The sequence below is a fragment of the Scyliorhinus torazame genome, chromosome 4, assembly GCF_047496885.1.
Source record: "Scyliorhinus torazame isolate Kashiwa2021f chromosome 4, sScyTor2.1, whole genome shotgun sequence".
NCBI lineage: Eukaryota > Metazoa > Chordata > Chondrichthyes > Carcharhiniformes > Scyliorhinidae > Scyliorhinus > Scyliorhinus torazame.
Window position 1 is genome coordinate 365,364,117 of NC_092710.1, and position 9,283 is coordinate 365,373,399.

A 9,283-nucleotide genomic window follows, 5' to 3' on the forward strand; every position below is an offset into this window, starting at 1 on the left:
GGGGGTCAATGCTGAGTGTGTGAACTGGAATCAATAGTGAAATATCTGCCCTGGACGGTTCACATTTCCTGACTAACTCAGGCAGGGGGTCAATGCTGAGTGTGTGAACTGGAATCAATAGTGAAATATCTGCCCTGGACGGTTCACATTTCCTGTCTAACTCAGGCAGGGGGTCAATGCTGAGTGTGTGAACTGGAATCAATAGTGAAATATCTGCCCCGGGCGGTTCACATTCCCTGTCTCACTCAGGCAGGCGGGGTCAATGCTGAGTGTGTGAACTGGAATCAACAGTGAAATATCTGCCCCGGGCGGTTCACATTTCCTGTCTAACTCAGGCAGGGGGATCAATGCTGAGTGTGTGAACTGGAATCAATAGTGAAATATCTGCACCGGGCGGTTCACATTTCCTGTCTAACTCAGGCAGGGGGGTCAATGCTGAGTGTGTGAACTGGAATCAATAGTGAAATATCTGCCCCGGGCTGTTCACATTTCCTGTCTAACTCAGGCAGGGGGATCAATGCTGAGTGTGTGAACTGGAATCAATAGTGAAATATCTGCCCCGGGCGGTTCACATTTCCTGTCTAACTCAGGCAGGGGGGGTCAATGCTGAGTGTGTGAACTGGAATCAATAGTGAAATATCTGCCCCGGGCGGTTCACATTTCCTGTCTAACTCAGGCAGGGGGGTCACTGCTGAGTGTGTGAACTGGAATCAATAGTGAAATATCTGCCCCGGGCGGTTCACATTTCCTGTCTAACTCAGGCAGGGGGGTCAATGCTGAGTGTGTGAACTGGAATCAATAGTGAAATATATGCCCTGGACGGTTCACATTTCCTGTCTAACTCAGGCAGGTGGGTCAATGCTGAGTGTGTGAGCTGGAATCAATAGTGAAATATCTGCCCTGGACGGTTCACATTTCCTGACTAACTCAGGCAGGGGGTCAATGCTGAGTGTGTGAACTGGAATCAATAGTGAAATATCTGCCCTGGACGGTTCACATTTCCTGTCTAACTCAGGCAGGGGGTCAATGCTGAGTGTGTGAACTGGAATCAATAGTGAAATATCTGCCCCGGGCGGTTCACATTCCCTGTCTCACTCAGGCAGGCGGGGTCAATGCTGAGTGTGTGAACTGGAATCAACAGTGAAATATCTGCCCCGGGCGGTTCACATTTCCTGTCTAACTCAGGCAGGGGGGATCAATGCTGAGTGTGTGAACTGGAATCAATAGTGAAATATCTGCCCCGGGCGGTTCACATTTCCTGTCTAACTCAGGCAGGGGGGGTCAATGCTGAGTGTGTGAACTGGAATCAATAGTGAAATATCTGCCCCGGGCGGTTCACATTTCCTGTCTAACTCAGGCAGGGGGGTCACTGCTGATTGTGTGAACTGGAATCAATAGTGAAATATCTGCCCCGGGCGGTTCACATTTCCTGTCTAACTCAGGCAGGGGGGTCAATGCTGAGTGTGTGAACTGGAATCAATAGTGAAATATATGCCCTGGACGGTTCACATTTCCTGTCTAAATCAGGCAGGGGGGTCAATGCTGAGTGTGTGAACTGGAATCAATAGTGAAATACCTGCCCTGGGCGGCTCACATTTCCTGTCTAACTCAGGCAGGGGGGTCAATGCTGAGTGTGTGAGCTGGAATCAATAGTGAAATATCTGCCCTGGACGGTTCACATTTCCTGACTAACTCAGGCAGGGGGTCAATGCTGAGTGTGTGAACTGGAATCAATAGTGAAATATCTGCCCCGGGCTGTTCACATTTGCTGTCTAACTCAGGCAGGGGTGTCAGTGCTGAATGTGTGAACTGGAATCAATGGTGAAATATCTGCCCCGGGCGGTTCACATTTCCTGTCTAACTCAGGCAGGGGGGATCAATGCTGAGTGTGATAACTGGAATCAATAGTGAAATATCTGCCCCGGGCGGTTCACATTTCCTGTCTAACTCAGGCAGGGGGGGTCAATGCTGAGTGTGTGAACTGGAATCAATAGTGAAATATCTGCCCCGGGCGGTTCACATTTCCTGTCTAACTCAGGCAGGGGGGTCACTGCTGAGTGTGTGAACTGGAATCAATAGTGAAATATCTGCCCCGGGCGGTTCACATTTCCTGTCTAACTCAGGCAGGGGGGTCAATGCTGAGTGTGTGAACTGGAATCAATAGTGAAATATATGCCCTGGACGGTTCACATTTCCTGTCTAACTCAGGCAGGGGGGTCAATGCTGAGTGTGTGAGCTGGAATCAATAGTGAAATATCTGCCCTGGACGGTTCACATTTCCTGACTAACTCAGGCAGGGGGTCAATGCTGAGTGTGTGAACTGGAATCAATCGTGTAATATCTGCCCCGGGCGGTTCACATTTCCTGTCTAACTCAGGCAGGGGTGTCAATGCTGAGTGTGTGAACTGGAATCAATAGTGAAATATCTGCCCCGGGCGGTTCACATTTCCTGTCTAACTCAGGCAGGGGGGTCACTGCTGAGTGTGTGAACTGGAATCAATAGTGAAATATCTGCCCCGGGCGGTTCACATTTCCTGTCTAACTCAGGCAGGGGGGGTCAATGCTGAGTGTATGAACTGGAATCAATAGTGAAATATCTGCCCCGGGCGGTTCACATTTCCTGTCTAACTCAGGCAGGGGGGGTCAATGCTGAGTGTGTGAACTGGAATCAATAGTGAAATATCTGCCCCGTGCGGTTCACATTTCCTGTCTAACTCAGGCAGGGGGGATCAATGCTGAGTGTGTGAACTGGAATCAATAGTGAAATATCTGTGCCGGGCGGTTCACATTTCCTGTCTAACTCAGGCAGGGGGATCAATGCTGAGTGTGTGAACTGGAATCAATAGTGAAATATCTGCCCCGGGCGGTTCACATTTCCTGTCTAACTCAGGCAGGGGGGTCACTGCTGAGTGTGTGAACTGGAATCAATAGTGAAATATCTGCCCCGGGCGGATAACATTTCCTGTCTAACTCAGGCAGGGGGGTCAATGCTGAGTGTGTGAACTGGAATCAATAGTGAAATATCTGCCCCGGGCGGTTCACATTTCCTGTCTAACTCAGGCAGGGGGGTCAATGCTGAGTGTGTGAACTGGAATCAATAGTGAAATATCTGTGCCGGGCGGTTCACATTTCCTGTCTAACTCAGGCAGGGGGGTCAATGCTGACTGTATGAACTGGAATCAATAGTGAAATATCTGCCCCGGGCGGTTCACATTTCCTGTCTAACTCAGGCAGGGGGGTCAATGCTGAGTGTGTGAACTGGAATCAATCGTGTAATATCTGCCCCGGGCGGTTCACATTTCCTGTCTAACTCAGGCAGGGGTGTCAGTGCTGAATGTGTGAACTGGAATCAATAGTGAAATATCTGCCCCGGGCGGTTCACATTTCCTGTCTAACTCAGGCAGGGGGATCAATGCTGAGTGTGTGAACTGGAATCAATAGTGAAATATCTGCCCCGGGTGGTTCACATTTCCTGTCTAACTCAGGCAGGGGGGTCAATGCTGAGTGTGTGAACTCGAATCAATAGTGAAATATCTGCCCCGGGTGGTTCACATTTCCTGTCTAACTCAGGCAGGGGGGGGTCAATGCTGAGTGTGTGAACTGGAATCAATAGTGAAATATCTGCCCCGGGCGGTTCACATTTCCGGTCTAACTCAGGCAGCGGGGTCACTGCTGAGTGTGTGAACTGGAATCAATAGTGAAATATCTGCCCCGGGCGGTTCACATTTCCTGTCTAACTCAGGCAGGGGGATCGATGCTGAGTGTGTGAACTGGAATCAATAGTGAAATATCTGCCCCGAGCGGTTCACATTTCCTGTCTAACTCAGGCAGGGGGGTCAATGCTGAGTGTGTGAACTGGAATCAATAGTGAAATATCTGCCCCGGGCGGTTCACATTTCCTGTCTAACTCAGGCAGGGGGGTCAATGCTGAGTGTGTGAACTGGAATCATTAGTGAAATACCTGCCCCGAGCGGTTCACATTTCCTGTCTAACTCAGCAGGGGGGTCAATGCTGAGTGTGTGAACTGGAATCAATAGTGAAATATCTGCCCCGGGCGGTTCACATTTCCTGTCTAACTCAGGCAGGGGGGTCAATGCTGAGTGTGTGAACTGGAATCAATAGTGAAATATCTGCCCCGGGCGGTTCACATTTCCTGTCTAACTCAGGCAGGGGGATCAATGCTGAGTGTGTGAACTGGAATCAATAGTGAAATATCTGCCCCGGGCGGTTCACATTTCCTGTCTAACTCAGGCAGGAGGGTCAATGCTGAGTGTGTGAACTGGAATCAATAGTGAAATATCTGCCCCGGGCGGTTCACATTTCCTGTCTAACTCAGGCAGGGGGGTCAATGCTGAGTGTGTGAACTGGAATCAATAGTGAAATATCTGCCCCGGGCGGTTCACATTTCCTGTCTAACTCAGGCAGGGGGATCAATGCTGAGTGTGTGAACTGGAATCAATAGTGAAATATCTGCCCCGGGCGGTTCACATTTCCTGTCTAACTCAGGCAGGGGGGTCAATGCTGAGTGTGTGAACTGGAATCAATAGTGAAATATCTGCCCTGGACGGTTCACATTTCCTGACTAACTCAGGCAGGGGTCAATGCTGAGTGTGTGAACTGGAATCAATAGTGAAATATCTGCCCCGGGCGGTTCACATTTCCTGTCTAACTCAGGCAGGGGGGTCAATGCTGAGTGTGTGAACTGGAATCAATAGTGAAATATCTGCCCCGGGCGGTTCACATTTCCTGTCTAACTCAGGCAGGGGGGTCAATGCTGAGTGTGTGAACTGGAATCAATAGTGAAATATCTGCCCCGGGTGGTTCACATTTCCTGTCTAACTCAGGCAGGGGGGGTCAATGCTGAGTGAGTGACCTGGAATCAATAGTGAAATATCTGCCCCGGGCGGTTCACATTTCCTGTCTAACTCAGGCAGGGGGGATCAATGCTGTGTGTGTGAACTGGAATCAATAGTGAAATATCTGTCCCGGGCGGTTCACATTTCCTGTCTAACTCCGGCAGGGGGGGTCAATGCTGAGTGTGTGAACTGGAATCAATAGTGAAATATCTGTGCCGGGCGGTTCACATTTCCTGTCTAACTCAGGCAAGGGGGTCAATGCTGAGTGTGTGAACTGGAATCAATAGTGAAATATCTGCCCCGGGCGGTTCACATTTCCTGTCTAACTCAGGCAGGGGGATCAATGCTGAGTGTGTGAACTGGAATCAATAGTGAAATATTTGCCCCGGGCGGTTCACATTTCCTGTCTAACTCAGGCAGGGGGGGGTCAATGCTGAGTGTGTGAACTGGAATCAATAGTGAAATATCTGCCCCGGGCGGTTCACATTTCCGGTCTAACTCAGGCAGCGGGGTCACTGCTGAGTGTGTGAACTGGAATCAATAGTGAAATATCTGCCCGGGGCGGTTCACATTTCCTGTCTAACTCAGGCAGGGGGATCGATGCTGAGTGTGTGAACTGGAATCAATAGTGAAATATCTGCCCCGAGCGGTTCACATTTCCTGTCTAACTCAGGCAGGGGGGTCAATGCTGAGTGTGTGAACTGGAATCAATAGTGAAATATCTGCCCCGGGCGGTTCACATTTCCTGTCTAACTCAGGCAGGGGGGTCAATGCTGAGTGTGTGAACTGGAATCAATAGTGAAATACCTGCCCCGAGCGGTTCACATTTCCTGTCTAACTCAGCAGGGGTGTCAATGCTGAGTGTGTGAACTGGAATCAATAGTGAAATATCTGCCCCGGGCGGTTCACATTTCCTGTCTAACTCAGGCAGGGGGGTCAATGCTGAGTGTGTGAACTGGAATCAATAGTGAAATATCTGCCCCGGGCGGTTCACATTTCCTGTCTAACTCAGGCAGGGGGGTCAATGCTGAGTGTGTGAACTGGAATCAATAGTGAAATATCTGCCCCGGGCGGTTCACATTTCCTGTCTAACTCAGGCAGGGGGATCAATGCTGAGTGTGTGAACTGGAATCAATAGTGAAATATCTGCCCCGGGCGGTTCACATTTCCTGTCTAACTCAGGCAGGGGGGTCAATGCTGAGTGTGTGAACTGGAATCAATAGTGAAATATCTGTCCCGGGCGGTTCACATTTCCTGTCTAACTCAGGCAGGGGGGTCAATGCTGAGTGTGTGAACTGGAATCAATAGTGAAATATCTGCCCCGGGCGGTTCACATTTCCTGTCTAACTCAGGCAGGGGGATCAATGCTGAGTGTGTGAACTGGAATCAATAGTGAAATATCTGCCCCGGGCGGTTCACATTTCCTGTCTAACTCAGGCGGGGGGTCAATGCTGAGTGTGTGAACTGGAATCAATAGTGAAATATCTGCCCCGGGCAGTTCAGATTTACTGTCTAACTCAGGCAGGGGGATCAATGCTGAGTGTGTGAACTGGAATCAATAGTGAAATATCTGCCCCGGGCGGTTCACATTTCCTGTCTAACTCAGGCAGGGGGGTCTGTGCTGAGTGTGTGAACTGGAATCAATATTGAAATATCTGCCCCGGGAGGTTCACATTTCCTGTCTAACTCAGGCAGGCGGATCAATGCTGAGTGTGTGAACTGGAATCAATAGTGAAATATCTGCCCCGGGCGGTTCACATTTCCTGTCTAACTCAGGCAGGGGGGTCAATGCTGAGTGTGTGAACTGGAATCAATAGTGAAATATCTGCCCCGGGCGGTTCACATTTCCTGTCTAACTCAGGCAGGGGGATCAATGCTGAATGTGTGAACTGGAATCAATAGTGAAATATCTGCCCCGGGCGGTTCAGATTTCCTGTCTAACTCAGGCAGGGGGATCAATGCTGTGTGTGTGAACTGGAATCAATAGTGAAATATCTGCCCCGGGCGGTTCACATTTCCTGTCTAACTCAGGCAGGGGGGTCAATGCTGAGTGTGTGAACTGGAATCAATAGTGAAATATCTGCCCCGGGCGGTTCACATTTCCTGTCCAACTCAGGCAGGGGGGTTAATGCTGAGTGTGTGAACTGGAATCAATAGTGAAATATCTGCCCCGGGCGGTTCACATTTCCTGTCTAACTCAGGCAGGAGGGTCAATGCTGAGTGTGTGAACTGGAATCAATAGTGAAATATCTGTCCCGGGCGGTTCACATTTCCTGTATAACTAAGGCAGGGGGGTCAATGCTGAGTGTGTGAACTGGAATCAATAGTGAAATATCTGCCCCGGGCGGTTCACATTTCCTGTCTAACTCAGGCAGGGGGGTCAATGCTGAGTGTGTGAACTGGAATCAATAGTGAAATATCTTCCCCGGGCGGTTCACATTTCCTGTCTAACTCAGGCAGGGGGGGGTCAATGCTGAGTGTGTGAACTGGAATCAATAGTGAAATATCTGCCCCGGGCGGTTCACATTTCCTGTCTAACTCAGGCAGGGGGATCAATGCTGAGTGTGTGAACTGGAATCAATAGTGAAATATCTGCCCTGGACGGTTCACATTTCCTGTCCCACTCAGGCAGGGGGATCAATGCTGAGTGTGTGATCTGGAATCAATAGTGAAATATCTGCCCTGGACGGTTCACGTTTCCTGTCCCACTCAGGCAGGGGGATCAATGCTGAGTGTGTGAACTGGAATCAATAGTGAAATATCTGCCCTGGACGGTTCACATTTCCTGTCCCACTCAGGCAGGGGGATCAATGCTGAGTGTGTGAACTGGAATCAATAGTGAAATATCTTCCCCGGGCGGTTCACATTTCCTGTCTAAATCAGGCAGGGGGGTCAATGCTGAGTGTGTGAACTGGAATCAATAGTGAAATATCTGCCCCGGGCGGTTCACATTTCCTGTCTAACTCAGGCAGGGGGGGGTCAATGCTGAGTCTGTGAACTGGAATCAATAGTGAAATATCTGCCCCGGGCGGTTCACATTTCTTGTTTCACTCAGGCAGGGTGATCAATGTTGAGTGTGTGAACTGGAATCAATAGTGAAATATCTGCCCCGGGCGGTTCACATTTCTTGTCTCACTCAGGCAGGGTGATCAATGCTGAGTGTGTGAACTGGAATCAATAGTGAAATATCTGCCCCGGGCGGTTCACATTTCCTGTCTAACTCAGGCAGGGGGGTCAATGCTGAGTGTGTGAACTGGAATCAATAGTGAAATATCTGCCCAGGGCGGTTCACATTTCCTGTCTAACTCTGGCAGGGGGGTCACTGCTGAGTGTGTGAACTGGAATCAATAGTGAAATATCTGCCCCGGGCGGTTCACATTTCCTGTCTAACTCAGGCAGGGGGGTCAATGCTGAGTGTGTGAACTGGAATCAATTGTGAAATATCTGCCCCGGGCGGTTCACGTTTCCTGTCTAACTCAGGCAGGGGGATCGATGCTGAGTGTGTGAACTGGAATCAATAGTGAAATATCTGCGCCGGACGGTTCACATTTCCTATCTAACTCAGGCAGGGTGATTAATGTTGAGTGTGTGAACTGGAATCAATAGTGAAATATCTGCCCCGGGCGGTTCACATTTCCTGTCTAACTCAGGCAGGGGGGTCAATGCTGAGTGTGTGAACTGGAATCAATAGTGAAATATCTGCCCCGGGCGGTTCACATTTCCTGTCTAACTCAGGCAGGGGGGTCAAAGCTGAGTGTGTGAACTGCAATCAATAGTGAAATATCTGCCCCAAGCGGTTCACATTTCCTGTCTAACTCAGCAGGGGGGTCAATGCTGAGTGTGTGAACTGGAATCAATAGTGAAATATCTGCCCCGGGCGGTTCACATTTCCTGTCTAACTCAGGCAGGGTGGTCAATGCTGAGTGTGTGAACTGGAATCAATAGTGAAATATCTGCCCCGGGCGGTTCTCATTTCCTGTCTAACTCAGGCAGGGGGGTCAATGCTGAGTGTGTGAACTGGAATCAATAGTGAAATATCTGCCCCGGGCGGTTCACATTTCCTGTCTAACTCAGGCAGGGGGGTCAATGCTGAGTGTGTGAACTGGAATCAATAGTGAAATATCTGCCCCGGGCGGTTTACATTTCCTGTCTAACTCAGGCAGGGGGGTCAATGCTGAGTGTGTGAACTGGAATCAATAGTGAAATATCTGCCCCGGGCGGTTCACATTTCCTGTCTAACTCAGGCAGGGGGATCAATGCTGAGTGTGTGAACTGGAATCAATAGTGAAATATCTTCCCCGAGCGGTTCACATTTCCTGTCTAACTCAGGTGGGGGGGGTCAATGCTGAGTGTGTGAACTGGAATCAATAGTGAAATATCTGTCCCTGGCGGTTCACATTTCCTGTCTAACTCAGGCAGGGGGATCG